Here is a 16397-nt window from a genome sequence, read left to right as displayed (position 1 = left end):
TGATGAAACAATTTGTACACCAAACCCTACAGCACACAATTTACACATATAGCAAATTTGCACATGCACCCTGAACCTAAAATAAAAGTTAAAAAAAAGAAGTAACTATAACAAGTACCTAAAAATATTAATATGCAAAGAAATTTAATTATAAATACTCCCTGAAATAACATATTGCTATAATAAATAGTTTCAACAACAACAAAAAAGAAAGGGAGCTGGAAAAGTCTAAAATATTGGCGATTAAACAACATGTTTCTAAACAATACAAGAAAGGGTCAAAGAAGGAAACACAAGAAAAATTTTAAAATAAGCAAACTAAATGGAAATTAAAGATTAACTTATCAAAATTTTTGGGAAACAGCAAAAGCAGTGCTTACAGGAAATTTTGTAGCATTAAATACACATATTAGCAAAGAAGAAAAATCTGATATCATTCATTTAAGCATCAATCTTAGGACACTAGAAAAGAAAGAGCAAATTAAATCCAAATTATGAAGAATAAAACAGATAATAAGGCCAGATATAGTGGTTCACACCTGTAATCCCAGCACTTTGGAAGGCTGAGGCAGAAGGATTGCTTGAGCCCAGTTTGAGACCATCCTGGGGAACATAGTGTGATCTCGTTTCTACAAATTTTAAAAAAAAAAAGAGAGATTGCTGGGCAGGCTGGTGTGTGCCCATGGTCCCAGCTACTCAGAAGGCTAAGGTGAAGGGATCACTTGAGCCTGGAAGGTCAAGGCCACAGTGAGCCATGATCACTCCACTGCACGCCAGCCTAGGAAACAGAGTGAGATCCCTTCACAAAAAGAAAGAAAAGCAAAGAGAGGAGAGGAGAGGAGAGGAAAGGAAAAAAGAAAGAAAAGAAAAGAAGAAAAGAAACAGTAAAAATTAGAGCAGAAATTCCTGAAACTGAAAATAGGGCATCAACAAAACCAAAAGCTTATTCTTTAAAAATATCAATAAAATAGATTTCTGTGCCTAGCAGGCTAATAAAAAAGAGAGAAGATACAAACTACTTATATTAGAAATTAATGTGGGAACATCACTACAGAGCCCATGCACATTTAACAGGATAATAAATTATATGAAAAATTATATGCCCACAAATTTCATAACCTAGGTGAAATGGACCAGTCAGTTCCTTGAACAACACTTCTACCAAAATTCGTTCAAGAAGAAATGGGCAATCTTAATAGGCCTGTATCTATTAAAGAAATTAAGTAAATAATTAATATCTTCTCAAACTAGAAAGTACCAGGTCCAAATGGGTTCAGTGATAAATTCTATCCAACATTTCAGGAAGAAATTATATCAATTCTGCCCAATTTCTTCTAGGAGATAGACACAGAATACTTTCAAACTCATTTTATGAGGCCAGCCTTAAACTAATACCAAAACTAGACAAAGATGTTACTGGAAAATAAAACTACAGACCAATATGTCTCAAGTGTATAGGTAAAAGAATCCTCAACAAAATATTAGTAAATTGAATCCAATAATGTATAAAAATATACACCATGATCAAGTGGAATTTATTCCAGGTATACCAGACTGGTTAAGCACTTACAAATCAATTCATATAATTTATTACATCAGCAAGCTAAAAAAGAAAATTCACATGATCATACAATGTATACAGAAAAAGCATTTGACACAGTCCAATGTCCATTCATGCAAAAAACTCTCAGCAAAGTAGGAATAAAGAGCAGCTTTCTCAACTTGATAATGCATATATATGAAAAAGGAAAAACCCAACCTTACAGTTAACATCATGCTTAATAAGGAGAAACAAGCAGCTTTCCCAGTAAGGTCAGGAGCAAGGCAATATGTCCCCTCTCACCACTCATTTTTAATATTGTACTGGAAATACAATATTTCTTATCTTACTGAATTAGCTAAGATCTAAGATTTTCTTGGCTAATACAATAAGACAAGAAAAGGATATAAAAGATATATTCATTGGGAACGAAGAAGTGTGACTGTCTTTGTTCACAGATAATATGGTTGTCTATGTGGAAAATCTATAAGAAATGACAGAAAAAGAAAATCAGCAACAACAATAAAAAATTCTTGAACTAATTAGCAATTATAGAAAAGTTGCAGGACAAAAGGTTAACGTACCAAAGCCAATTGTTTCCCTATACTGATAAAACTGTTTCCCTATACTGATAAAACTCTTTCCCTGTAATGAAAAATGGAATTTGAAATTAAAAGCATAATAACATTTACATGAAAGAAAGAAAAAAAAACTTAGGTATCAATCTAACAAAGACCTATATGAGGAAAGCTCCAATCTTTGGTGGAAGAAATCCAGTAAATAAGTAAGTGGCGAGATAGTCCATGTTTGTGGAAAAGAAACAGTATTGTCAAAATGTCAGTTCTTCCCAATTTGATCTATAAATTCAATGCAACCCCAGTAAAAATCCCAAGATGCTATTTTGTGAATATTGAAAATTTGATTTTTTTTTTCATCGAGAAGCGATCTCACTCTGTTGCCCAAGCTGGAGGACAGTGGCACAATCTTGGCTCATTGCAGCCTTGAACTTCTGGGCTCAAGTGATCCTCCCACCTCGGCCTCCCTAGTAGCTGGGACTACAGATGTGCACCACCATGCCTGACTACAGACTCATTATTAAAATTTATGTTGAGAGGTGAAAGATCTACAATAGCCAATACAACATTAAGAAAAAGAATGAAGTTGAAGGACTGACACTACCTAACTTCAAGACTTACTTTAAAGCTACAGTCATCAGGACAGTTTGTAATTCATAAAAATAACAGACATATAGATTAACACAATGGAATATAGAGTCCAGAAATAGACCCACAAAAATACAGCCAACCGATATCTGCAAGAAGAACAAAGACAACATAAAATGGCAAAAAGAAAGCCTTTTAAACAAATTGTGCTACAACAAATCCAGCTATAGCTGGATATTCACATGTAACAAAACCAAAATCTAGACAAAATTCACACTCTTCACAAAAATTAACCCCAAGGGATTCCAGGCCTAAATATGTTAAATGCAGAACTATGAAATACCTATGAAAACACAGGAGAAAATCTAGATAACCTTGGATTTAGTGATGGCTTTCTAGATAAAACATGAAATTCATGATTCGTAAAAAAAGGAATTGCTAATCTGCACTTCCTTAAAACTAAAAATTTCAGGTCTGCAAAAGACATTGTCAAGAGAATAAAAATACAAGTCACAGATTGAAAGCAAATATTGGTTAAAGACACATGTAATAAAGGACTGTTATTATTCAAAATATACAAAGAAGACTTAAAACTCTATATTTTTAAAAACTCTGATTTTAAAATGGCCCAAATACCTTAGCAGATACCGCACCAAAGAAAACATACAGACAACAAACAGGCATTTGAAAAATGTTGCATAACGTGTGTCATCAGAGAAATGCAAATAAAAATAACAATGAAATACACTATACATCTACTAGAATGGCAAAAATCTAGAACGCTGACAACACCAAATGCTGGGGAGGATATGAGGCAAATGAATGCTCATTCATTGCTCATGGGAATGCAAAATAGTACAGCCAGTTTGGAAGACAGTTTGGCAGCTGCTGACAAAACTAAACATATTCATCATATGATACAGGAGAAACACTCCTTGGTGTTTACCGAAAGGAGCTGAAAACTTATGTCCACACCAAAACCTGCTAATGTATGTTTATAGAGGCTTTTCCATAATTGCCAAAACTTGGAAGCCATCAAGATGTTCTTCAGCGAATGATTGGATAAATAAATTGTGAGTGTGTGTGTCCTTAAGGTAGAACAATTTATATTCCTTTGGGCATATATCCAGTGCTGGGTCTAATGGTCATAACTAACTTGCATTCCCACCAACAGGGTATAAACATTTCCTTTTCTCCAGTCTTGCCAGCATCTGCTGTTTTCCAACTCTTATTAATAGTCACGCTGACTGGTATGAAATAGTATCTCATTGTGCTTTTGATTTGCATTTCTCTCATGATTAGCGCTGCTGAAAAATTTTTCATGTTTGTTGGTGCCTTAAATGTTTTCTTTTGAGAGGTGTTTGTTCATGTCCTTGGCCTATTTTTAATGGGGTTTTTTTTGCTTGCCAATTTATTTAAATTACCTATAGATTCTGGATATTCAGCCTTTGTTGGATGATTAGTTTGCAAATCATCTTCCTCCATCCTTTTTCTTCGAGCCTGTGAATGTCCGACTTAGTGTCCCACTTGTCTGTTTTTGTTCTTGTTGCAATTGCTTTTGGGGACTTAGTCAAACACTCTTTGCCATGGCTGATGTTGAGAAGAGTGTTTTCTAGGCTGTCTTCCAAGATTTTTATACTTCGAGGTCCTACCTTTAAATCTTTGATCTATTTTGAGTTAATTTTGTATATGGTGACAGGTAGAGGTCCAGTTTTAATCTTCTGCATATGGCAAGCCAGCTATCCCAGCACCATTTATTAAATAGGTGGTCCTTTCTCCATTGCTTGTTTTTGTTGGCTTTGTTGAATATCGGAGAGTTGTAGGTTTGTAACATTATTTCTGAGTTTTCTCTTTTTTTTTTTTTTTTTTTTTTTTTGAGACGGAGTCACGCTCTGTCGCCCAGGCTGGAGTGCAGTGGCCTGATCTCAGCTCACTGCAAGCTCCGCCTCCCGGGTTCACGCCATTCTCCGGCCTCAGCCTCCCGAGTAGCTGGGACTACAGGCGCCCGCCACCTTGCCCGGCTAGTTTTTTTGTATTTCTTAATAGAGACGGGGTTTCACCGTGTTAGCCAGGATGGTCTCGAACTCCTGACCTCGTGATCCGCCCGTCTCAGCCTCCCAAAGTGCTGCGATTACAGGCTTGAGCCACCGCGCCCAGCCATTTCTGAGTTTTCTATTCTGTTCCATTGGTCTATGTGTCTGTTTTTGTACCAGTACCAAGTTCCTTTGGTTACTGTGGCTTTATAGCATAGTTTGAAGTCGGGTAGTGTTATGCCTTCGGCTTTATTCTTTTTGCTTAGGGTTGCTTTGGCTAATTGGGATCTTTTTTGGTTCCATATGAATTTTAGAATGTTTTCTTTATTTCTATGAAGAATATCATTGTTAATTTGGTAGGAATAATATTGAATATGTAAATCATTTTGGACATTATGGCCATTTTTATCATATTGATTTTTCAAATACATGAGCATGGAATATTTTTCCATTTATTTGTATCATCTTTGATTTCTTTCAGCAGTGTCTTGTAGTTCTCCTTGTAGAGGTCTTTCACCTCCTTGGTTATCTGTATTTCTAGGTATTTCATTGTCTTTGTGTCTATTGTAAATGAGATTCTGTTCCTGATTTCACTGTCAGCCTGGATATTGTTAGTGTATAAAAACGCTATTGATGGCCAGGTGCGGTGGCTCATGCCTGTAATCCCAGCACTTTGGGAGCCATCGATGGGTGGATCACCTGAGGTCAGGAGATTGAGATCAGCCTGACCAATATGGTGAAATCCCATCTCTACTAAAAAATTACAAAAATTAGCTGGGAGTGGTGGCACGCACCTGTAATCCCAGCTACTCAGGAGGCTGAGGCAGGAGAATCACTTGAACCCGGGAGGTGGAGGTTGCAGTGAGCCAAGATCACACCACTTCACTCCAGCCTTGGTGACAGAGCGAGACTCCATCTCAAAATAAAAACAAAACAAAACAAAACAAAAAAATCAAAAAACAAAACACCAAAAATTGAAAAAAATAGATTGATTTTTGTATTCCATAACTTTACTGAAGTTGTTTATCAGTTCTAGGAGCCTTTTGGGAGATTCTTTAGTATTTTCTGGGTATAGAATCATATCATCAGCAAAGAGAGATATTTTGACTTCTTCATTTGCTATTTCGATACCTTTTATTTCTTTCTCTTGCCTGATTGCTTTGGCTCAGACTTTCAGCACTATGTTGAATAGGAGTGGTGACAGTAGCCATCTTTGTCTTATTCTAGTGTTCATGGGGAATGGGTTCAGCTTGTGTCCATTCAGTTTGATGTTGGCTGTGGGTTTGTCACAGAAGGCTCTTATTATTTAGGTATGTTCTTTCAATGCTGAATATGTTGAGGGTTTTTTTTATGAAGAGATGTTGCATTTTATTGAAAGCTTTTTCTGTGTCTATTGAGAGGATCATGTGGTTTTTGTTTTTAATTCTGTTATGTGATGAAAAACATTTATTGATTTGCATTTTGATTTGCATAGGAACCAGGCTTGCATCCTAGGAATAAAGCCTACTTGATCATGGTATATTAACTTTCTGATGTGCTGCAAGATTCTGTTGCTAATATTTTGTAAAGGATTTTTGCATCTGTGTTCCTGAGGAATATTGGCCTGAAGTTTACTTTGTTCATTGTATCTGTGCCAGATTTTGGTATCAGGCTGATGCTGGCTTCATAGAATGAGTTAGGCAGTAGTCTCATTTCCTTGATATTTTGGAATATTTTCAGTAGGATTCGTTTCAGTTCCTCTTTGTACATTTGGTAGAATTTGGCTGTGAATCTATCTGGTCCCAGTTTTTTTTTTTTTTTTTTTGTTTTGTTTTTTTATTAGTTGGTAGGTTCTTGATTATTCATTTAATTTCAGAATTTGATTTTGTCTATTCATGATGTCAATCTTTTTTTGATTCAATCTTGGAAAATTATGTACTTCCAGGAATTTATCCATTTCCTCTAGATTTTCTTTTCTTTTCTTTTTTTCCATATAACTGTTCATAGTTGTCTCTGAGGATCTTTTTATTTTTGTGAGATCAGTTGTAATAGTGCCTTTATCATTTCTGATTGTGCTTATTTGGATCTTCTATTTATCTTTCTTAATCTAGCTGGCAATCTATTAATCTTAATTTTTTTTGAAAAACCAACTCTTGGTTTAATTGATTTATTATTATTATTATACTTTTAGTTCTGGGATACATGTGCAGAAAGTGCAGGTTTGTTACATAGGTATATGCATGCCATGGTTGTTTGCTACACCCATCATCTACAGTAGGTATTTCTCCTAATGCTATCCCTCCTAACCCCTCACTCCGGACAGGCCTCAGTGTGTGATGTTCCTCTCCCTGTGTCCATGTGTTCTCATTGTTAAACTCTCACTTATGAGTGAGAACATGCAGTGTTTGGTTTTCTGTTCCTGTGATAGTTTGCTGAAAATGATGGTTTCCACCTTCATCCATGTCCCTGCAAAAGACATGAACTCATCCTTTTTTATAGCTGCATAGTATTCCATGATGTCTATGTGCCACATTTTCTTTATCCAGTCTATCATTGATGGATGTTTGGGTTGGTTTCAAGTCTTTGCTGTTGTGAACAGTGCTACAATAAACATACATGTGCATGTGCTTTTATAGTAGAATGATTTATAATCCTTTGGGTATGTACCCATTAATGGGATTGCTGGGTCAAATGATATTTCTGGTGCTAGATCCTTGAGGAATTGCCACACTGTCTTCCACAATGGTTGAACTAATTTAGACTCCCACCAACAGTGTAGAAGTGTTCCTATTTCTCCACATCCTCTCCAGCATCTGTTTTTTCCTGACTTTTTAATGATAGCCATTCTACCTGGTGTGAGATGGTATCTCATTGTGGTTTTGAGTTTTGATTTGCATTTCTCTAATGACCAGTGATGATGAACAGTTTTTCATATGTTTGTTGGCCACATAAGTGTCTTCTTTTGAGAAGTGTCTGTTCATAAGCTTCGCCCACTTTTTGATGTGTGTTTTTTTTTTTTGAGATGGAGTATCGCTCTATCACCCAGACTGGAGTGCAATGGTGCAATCTCGGCTCACTGCAACCTCTGCCTCCCAGGCTCAAGAGATTCTCCTGCCTTAGCCTCCCAAGTAGCTGGGATTACACACACACCACCATGCCCAGTTAATTTTTGTATTTTTAGTAGAGACGGGGTTTCACCATGTTGTCCAGGATGGTCTTGAACTCCTGACCTCAGGTGATCCACCCTCCTCGGTCTCCCAAATTACTGCGATTACAGGAGTGCACCTCCGTGCCCAGCCTTATTCATTTTTTTCTTGTAAATTTTTTAAGTTCCTTGTAGATTCCTATTTTTATACCAGTGCCATGCTGTTTTGGTGACTATGGCCTTATAGTATAGTTTGAAATCAGGTAGTGTGATGTCTCCAGATTTGTTCCTTTTGCTTAGTCTTACTTTGACTATGTGGGCTCTTTTTTGGTTCAATATGAATTTTAGAATTGTTTTTTTCTAATTTTGTAAAGAATGGTTTCAAGTCTGTTTTATCCTGATATAAAAATAGCCACTCTTGGGAGGCCAAGGTGGACAGATCACGAGGCCAGGAGATTGAGACCATCCTGGTTAACACGGTGAAACCCCGTCTCTACCAAAAATACAAAACATTGGCTGGGCGTGGTGGTGGGCACCTGTAGTCCCAGTTACTCGGGAGGCTGAGGCAGGAGAATGGCGTGAACCCAGGAGGCGGAGCTTGCAGTGAGCCAAGATCACCCCACTACACTCCAGCCTGGGTGACAGAGCGAGACTCCATCTAAAAAAAAAAAAAAAAAAAATAGCCACTCCCATTCTTTTTGTTTTCCATTTGCATGGTAGATCTCACTCCACCCTTTTACTTTGAACCTGTGGGTGTTGTTATATATGGGATGGGCTTCTTGAAGGCAACAGATGGTAGGGTTTTGTCTTTTTATGCAGCTTGCCATTTTGTGTCTTTTAAGTGGAACATTTAGCCTGTTTACATTGATGTAGTTAGTACTGATATGTGTGATTTTGATCCTGTCACTGTGTTGTTAGCTGGCTGTTAAGTAGACTTGACTGGATTGTTACTTTATAGTGCCCGTGGGCTATTGCTTAAATATACTTTTTCAGTAGAAGGTATCGTTCTTTTGAATCCATGTGTATCTTTCCCTTAAGGACCTCTTGTAAGGCTAGTCTAGTTGAAACCTATTCCCTCAGCATCTGCTTGTTAGTGAAGGATTTTATTACTCCTTTACCTATGAAGCTTAGTTTGGCAGGATGTGCCATTCTTGGTGAGAATTTATTTTCTTTAAGGTTGCAGAAAATAGGCCTCCAGTCTCTTCTGGGTAAGAAGGTCTGCTACTAGACTGACTGATGAGAGTCCCTCTGTAGGTGGCTTGCCCTTTTTCTCTAGTTGTCTTTATATTTTTTTCCTTTGGCTGGGCACAATGGCTCATGCCTGTAATCCCAGCACTTTGGGAGGCCAAGGTGGGTGGATTACTGGAGGTCAGGAGTTCGAGACCAGCCTGACTAACATAGTGAAACCCCGTTTATACCAAAAATTCAAAATTAGTCAGACATGGTGGTGGTCACCTGTAATTCCATGTACTTAAGAGGCTGAGGCAGGAGAATCACTTGAACCCAGGAGTGAGCTGACATCATGCCATTGCACTCCAGCCTGGGCAACAAGAGTGAAACTCTGTCTCAAAAAAAACAACTTTTTTTTTCTTTTTTTACCTTTGTATTGACCTTGGTGAATCTGATGACTATGAGCTTTGGGGATGGTTGTCTTGTACAGTATCTGGCTGGAGTTCTCTGTATTTCTTGGATTTACATGTAAACCTCTAGTGATATTAGGGAAAATTTCATGGACTATATACTCAAATACATTTTCCAAGTTCCTTATTCTCTCTCCTTCTCTCTCAGGAATGCTGGCAAGCCATAGATTTGGTCTCTTTACCCATATTTCTCATAGGTTTTGTTTATTTTTCTTAATTCTTTTTTTTTCTTTATTTGTATCTGACTGACTTGATTCAAAGGACTGGTCTTCAGGCACTGAGAATTTTTCCTTGGTTTGGTCTTTTCTGTTGTTATTACTTCTGATTGTATTATGAAATTCTTGTAGTGAATGTTTCAACTCAGGAGGTTCAGTTTGGGTCATTCTTACAATGGATATTTTACTTACAATCTTACAATGGATTGTTTTACTGGGTGTTTGGCTTTCTTGGATTGAGTTTCAACTTTCTCCTGGAACTAATAAGCTTCCTTACCATCCAGATTCTGAATTCCATGACTGTCATTTCAGACAATCCAGACTGGTTAAGAACCATTGCTGGGTAGCCAATGGGCTCATTTGGAGGTGAGGGGACGCTCTGGCTTTTTGAATTGCCAGACTTCTTGTGCTAATTCTTTCTCATCTGGAAAGGCGGATGTTCCTTTAACTGTGGTTTAAGTTGAGTGTAGTCAGTTGGCTTCATTTCTGGAAGTTTTCAGAGGGCAAGGCTCTGGACAGGGTCTTTGTAGTTGAATTTTTGTCCTTGGTTTCACAGCCCCGAGAATTAGTTGTTTTTTAGTGTTGTACTTTGGGCTGTGATCCAGTAGACGGCGCCAGAGAGCAACAGGGGGTAGATGAGCTCTTATTGGAGGCTGGGCTCCTTTGTGTATCCTTGCATTTGCAGCTGTATTCTATAGTGTCAAGGAGAGAGAGGTGACCCCATCCTTCTTTTGGTCTGATTCTGGGCCCAGGTCCGCTCCTGGTCCTTTGGGGAGCCACCTCTGATCACTGGCACTATGCCTGTGATTTTTTTTTTTTCCCAAATGATTGCATTTATTATAAACAAGGGTACAGACCCTAGACTCAGAAACACAAAGATTTGAAGCTAAGACAGCTCTGGTGAAACAGTAATAGGGGGAGAAGGAACATCGAGGTATTCATGTCTGGGCCAGAGCTGCCAACCAGGGCCCCACACCCCACCTTTAGTCCAGATGGCCTCTTGGCCCAGATGTCCCTGCTGCCAGAACACACTGGACTGGGGGACAGGAGTTGCATATTCCATGATATGCCTGTGATTTTGTTGTTGTTGTTAGTTCTTTCAGGCTGTGGGGCACCTTTGAGGGGAGGTCTGGTACAGAGACAGAACATACTTTTAACGAATCAGCCCGGTTGGGGGAGGCCCACCTAGGTCCCATACCAGCCCATCAAACTGTGTGACTTACTTCCTCTGTGTTCTGAGATTCTGGGCTACTCCCTCATTAGCCCAGATCCCAGCTTTGTACTCCTGAGCCATGGGACACGCCCTGGGTTGGAGGGCCAGGACCTTCTTGTGGCTCCCTCTTCTGGACCCTTGGGGTTGGATTCCCGGTGTGCTGGGGGACTCAAAGGATTGCTAGGTTGCCAGAATGCACTTAGGTAGAGCAAAGCACCCAAGCTGGGCAGCAGAGACTGCACTGGATACACACTCCTAGGGGGCAGCCAGGCAGGAGCACTGGAAGGAGCTGATGGGCAGGTGGGCCTGCAGAACAGATGTACTCCAGTCCCATAGGGAAGCAGGCCTTGCCTTCTCTCTGGGGCCAGAGCCTCTCAGAGGGAGATGGGCAGCCCTAGAAGGTAGGTGCTTATGGCTGGGCTCTGTCGGAGCTGACCCACACTCAAAGGTTCCCAGCTGTGTGCCTGTTGCAGCTCTGTCTCTGTCTCTATGTAATCTTCAGGGAGACCCTCTGCCAGATCATATGTCCCTAGGGGTGTGGGATCCCTTGCAGATAAGACCCCAGAGGTCCACAGCGAGAGCAAGAAGTCCCCCAGTCCTTTCACTCGCTCCTTTCCCAGGCACCATTCACGGCCAGGAAACAGCCCTAGCATTCAGGCACCCCAGTCAGGGTTCCCAGTTTCCCCTCTCTTCAGCCTTGGTGACTGCGTCTTTTCTCCATTCACATTCAGCATTTTCTCTCCCAATATGTGGTCAAGTTCTGTTGGGGTAGTTGAAATCATGTTCTCTCTATGCGAGCCAAACTTCTTGGCTCCATCTAGTCTGCCATCCTGCCACTGTATATGTCATTTTCATTCATTTAAAAAAGTGACACTTAGGAAAACAAAATAGGGGAGATGAGCACAAAGTGTGGGTTGTAATATTCTCTGATGACACAATTTTACCCTCTTAATTGACACTCCACATATCTCATTTTGATTTCATATTTTAATCGTTTTTTAAAAAGTTCCAGAAAAAAATGATATACTTGAAAGAATGATTAAAGATTCAACTGAGAGGTGGTTTGGAGGAAGAGGAGGAGGAGACAGCGTAGCAGATGGAGAATGTTTGAGCAGAGAAGTAAATGGCAAATTGCATAAGATGGTGTTATGAAGTCTAGGCAGGAAAAGAGACTGCTTACATATTTATTTTGGATTTTGGAGGTCCCTAGGAGAATATGTTACTAACATTATCATAAACCAGGAAATAAATGTCTGTACAGATGGTAAACCACTAGCTAGAAAAAGTTGATGGTTGAGAGGAGGTCAGTGATAATGATCACTTGGGTCTATGAACAGATGACATTGAGGTCCTCAGTGTTCTACTTATCATGAGTCCAGTGGTCCTGTGGTTTATGTGCATGAGCGTTACTCACATCCGGCTAACCATGAAGTTTCCCATTCATTAAGATAAAATATCACTTTATCTGTTCTTACAGGTTAGAGTGGTTTGGGGCCTACCATTCACTCAGAGTGGAACTCCTTTTCTAAAGGAGGTTCTCTGCTTCTCCTGAAGCTTACCTGTTTACCTTTTTCTCTTTCCAACTTTCACATAGATTAACATGCACAAGGACTTGTGCAACAGTTTAACCTTAGAAAATTCAAGAACTCTAGAGTTGCATCAGTCAACATCATAATATATAACAAAATAGAAGATAATTCTAACTGAGGAAAAACATAGTGATATATCGGAAAGATAACAAAGGAACAGGCCAGGCACAGTGGCTCACACCTATAAATCCTAGCACTTTGGGAGGCCAAGGCAGGAGAATCACCTGAGGTCAGGAGTTCAAGACCAGCCTGGCCAACATGGCGAAACCCTGTCTCTGCTAAAAATGCAAAATTAGCCTGGCATGGTGGCACATGCCTGTAATCCCAGCTACCTGGGAGGCTGAGGCAGGAGAATCACTTGAACCTGGGAGGCAGAGTTTGCAGTGAACTCAAGATTGTGCCACTGCACTCCGGCCTGGGAGACAGAGTGAGACTTCATCCCCCTGCCACCTCTACAAAAAAAAAGAATAACAAAGAAACCAGAAATCTTATGATTTTTCCGTAGCTTCATTACATGATTGCTGCATGAGATCAGAAAGGAGAAGGGAAAGGATCCAGGAGGTAAATTGCAGAGCAGAGGAGACCTCTGAGGATGACTGATCTGGGCCCAAATACAAATCCCAGTGGATATGAAATAATGAAGTCGTGTACAAGAGCAGAGCTGTCTGTATTTTGCTAAAGCAATGTACAATGTAATCTTCGGCCTGACAGGTATTTTCAGTGCAAACTAATCTTACCTGACATTTCTCTGCTTTAACACCTTGAATTCATCCCCATGATCCACAGCCTATATGCTACAGTTAAGACTCCTTAACTTTCCGTAGTGTTCTTGGTGATGAAATTTAACTCACCTGTCTAGTGTTCCTTTCACTGCTCCTTCCTTTCTTTTTTTGTTTTTACATCTTAAAGACATATAATTTTTATTTTTTAATTATACCAAAATAAAGCTGGAAACAATAATTTAGACCCTAAGTGTCTGGTTTACACATGTATAGGGTCACTTAATAGTTTCATAAATTGTCAACTTGTTCTTTCTTTTTTTGTGAAATGGAGTCTCGCCCTGTCACATCCAGGCTGGAGTTCAGTGGCATGATCTCGGCTCACTGCAACCTCTGCCTCTTGGGTTCAAGCGATTCTCCTGTCTCAGCCTCCCAAGTAGCTGGGATTACAGGTACCTGCCACCATGTCTGGCTAATTTTTTGTATTTTTAGTAGAGACGGGGTTTCACCATGTTGGTCAGGCTGGTCTCAAACTCCTGACTGACCTCAGGTGATCTGCCTGCCTCAGCCTCCCGAAGTGCCGGGATTATAGGCCTGAGCCACCGTGCCCAGCCCAACTTTTTCTTAATGATACAAAGAAACAATTAAAGCAAAATATCAAATCTTTAGTCATTTCATTAGACAAAATTACCAACTACTCATCTCCCTTTTGCAACACAACAAGCTATAAGAAAATTCATAAAATTATCCTTGGCTTACTTATTAATAATTATTAAGTATTTTAGTGGCTCAGAGTTCAGGCAAACTAGCCATAAACAAAGAGCACCACAACCAGGAGGACCCCGGCGTTGAAGTTTGCTGCAGTCCTCCACAAGGGCCTCTCAGATGACAGCTTCTTCCTCGGGGCTTCCTCCTCCTCCTTGGGCAGCTTGAGCCCTGTCTTCCTCAAACCACAGAATAAGTCATAAGCTTTCTTGAGATGTCCATGAGATTGCTCAGGATAATATGTACATTAGGAATAGGTTTTGTTAAGAGGGAGATTCCTAAGACTGCCAGTATAGACTGCCCCCTCCACTCCCCACCAAAAATAAAAAGAGAAAAGAAAAGAAAAGAAAAAGAAAAGAATGATGGAAAGGTACAGACAGTGCTCTCCACAGATAATCTTGGGACAGTCACTGGCAGCCAAGCAACTCCCTGTTCTGTAGGTGAACTCCACAATCATATCCGTAAGGCCCATTACAAGTCCAACCAGAATGCTCCCTGTTCACTCTTTCACAAAAGATGGCAAGCAGAAAAACAGTGGCAATTGGAGGCCCAAGATAACTAGCAATTGATTGTGCTTAATAATCAGTCATCGGTTTTGAGATACTTGAACCAATGGGACCTATCTGATGACAAATAGCCTGGTAAGAAAACCAAGTAAATATTAAACAAAAGCATTTAAGCAACCCTGTTGCATTCATTATTGAATTGATTCTTGCTGTCACTTGTTGGTTTTCCAACTCAAATCAAGCTCTTTGACATTACATGAACCCATGCCATGATTAATGATTATGTTAGCAAAATGCCAGTCCCTTCTTTCTCCCTGTTACTCATGACTATGTCAAATTGTTGGCTTCCCTTTGAGGTGCTTCATATCACCCCTTTGCTTTATATTCCTTCATTCTTTCATTTCTTTTTTTCCATGATAAATTTTGTTCATCATTAAAAATCTGACTCTCATGTAACTTACCTGCGAAGCCTTCCTAGAGTCCCATAAACAGAATTCATAACTCACGGCTTTGTGCTCTTATCACACTTGTGCTAAGCTAATTGCAGTAGACTGTATGCTGAAATAATTAAAGGAATGTTTGCTGAAGTCAGATTGCCTGGGCTCTAACCCTGGTTTTGTCTTTTCCTATCTTTGTAACATTTGAGAAGCTATTTAACTTCTCCATGCCTCAGTTTCCTCATATGTAAAATGCAGATAATAGATATATCTACTATATAGTATAGTTATGAAGTGTAAATGAGTTAATAAATATGTGTGATTCCATTAATGTGTGGTACATAGAAAGCCCTATACAAGTTTTTGCTATTATTAGTATCACATTTTATTGTGGGTTATTATGCCTGGTTCTTCCATTGACTGGTGAACTCCTACATCTCAAAGATCACGGCTAAAATGCCTTTGTAAAATTAGCAATAACAATTATGCTTGACACAACACAGGTAGCTAGTAAACGGACTTCAACAAGATGGCTTCTTTCATAAATGGTTTGAACACACTGGGTGGGTCTTTGAAATTGAAATCGAGGAAAATTTATCTTCTCCCCTGCCTTCCTGGCACCCCCTTCCCTGTAATGTGAGCAGAGACTACTTTTTCTTAGGCAATTGTCTCATTTCTTTAATTTCTAGAATAATTTGCATTTGTAAGGATATTTTTAGAGTCTGCAGACACATTAATTTGTAAAGGCAGAATTCAGACGTGCACCTGTAAGGAGGGCTTTGAACCACCCAGTTTTCTCCTCTCCTGTAACCTAATGTATTAGGAAGAACTGAGATTAGTATCAACGATGGAGTGACCATGAGTAAGCTTCTAGGCTGCACTTCCTGATTTGCACTGTCTGTTCTCAGGTCTTCCTCTCAGGAGTGTCATGAGGCCGTCTCTTCCACTCACCAAGCATCAGTTAATGCGGATGTACTGCATGAATGAACTAAATAATTAGGCCTTATTATCCTTTCTGTTGTGGAAGAAAATTTTAAATATTTATCAGATTAAAAAGTTTGACCTTTTTGAAAATTTTCAGACTAGAATTAGATTGGAATGTTTGTGGTCAACACTTGTGAATTTAAATACTTAAATATTTACATATTTAAAATACACAACTTGGTGTTATCTATCTTGCTACACACATATGTATATATATAAATTTATGTACATATATACAACATGAAAACTTCACCACTTACATATGTGTGTATATTATATGTATGTATGTATGTAATATATGTAAAACGATCACCACCAAGCTGAGGAACATATCTGTTATCCACAGATGTTTTCTTCCTGCCCCTTTGTAATGCCCCACTTCTGTCCTCACACAAAGAATCATCTGCTTTCTGTCAATATAGATTAATTTGCATTTGCTAGAATTTTACAGAGATGAAATTATATAGAC

Source organism: Macaca nemestrina, chromosome 12 (genome assembly GCF_043159975.1).
Source record: "Macaca nemestrina isolate mMacNem1 chromosome 12, mMacNem.hap1, whole genome shotgun sequence".
NCBI classification, from domain to species: domain Eukaryota; kingdom Metazoa; phylum Chordata; class Mammalia; order Primates; family Cercopithecidae; genus Macaca; species Macaca nemestrina.
This window is presented reverse-complemented; position numbering follows the sequence as displayed.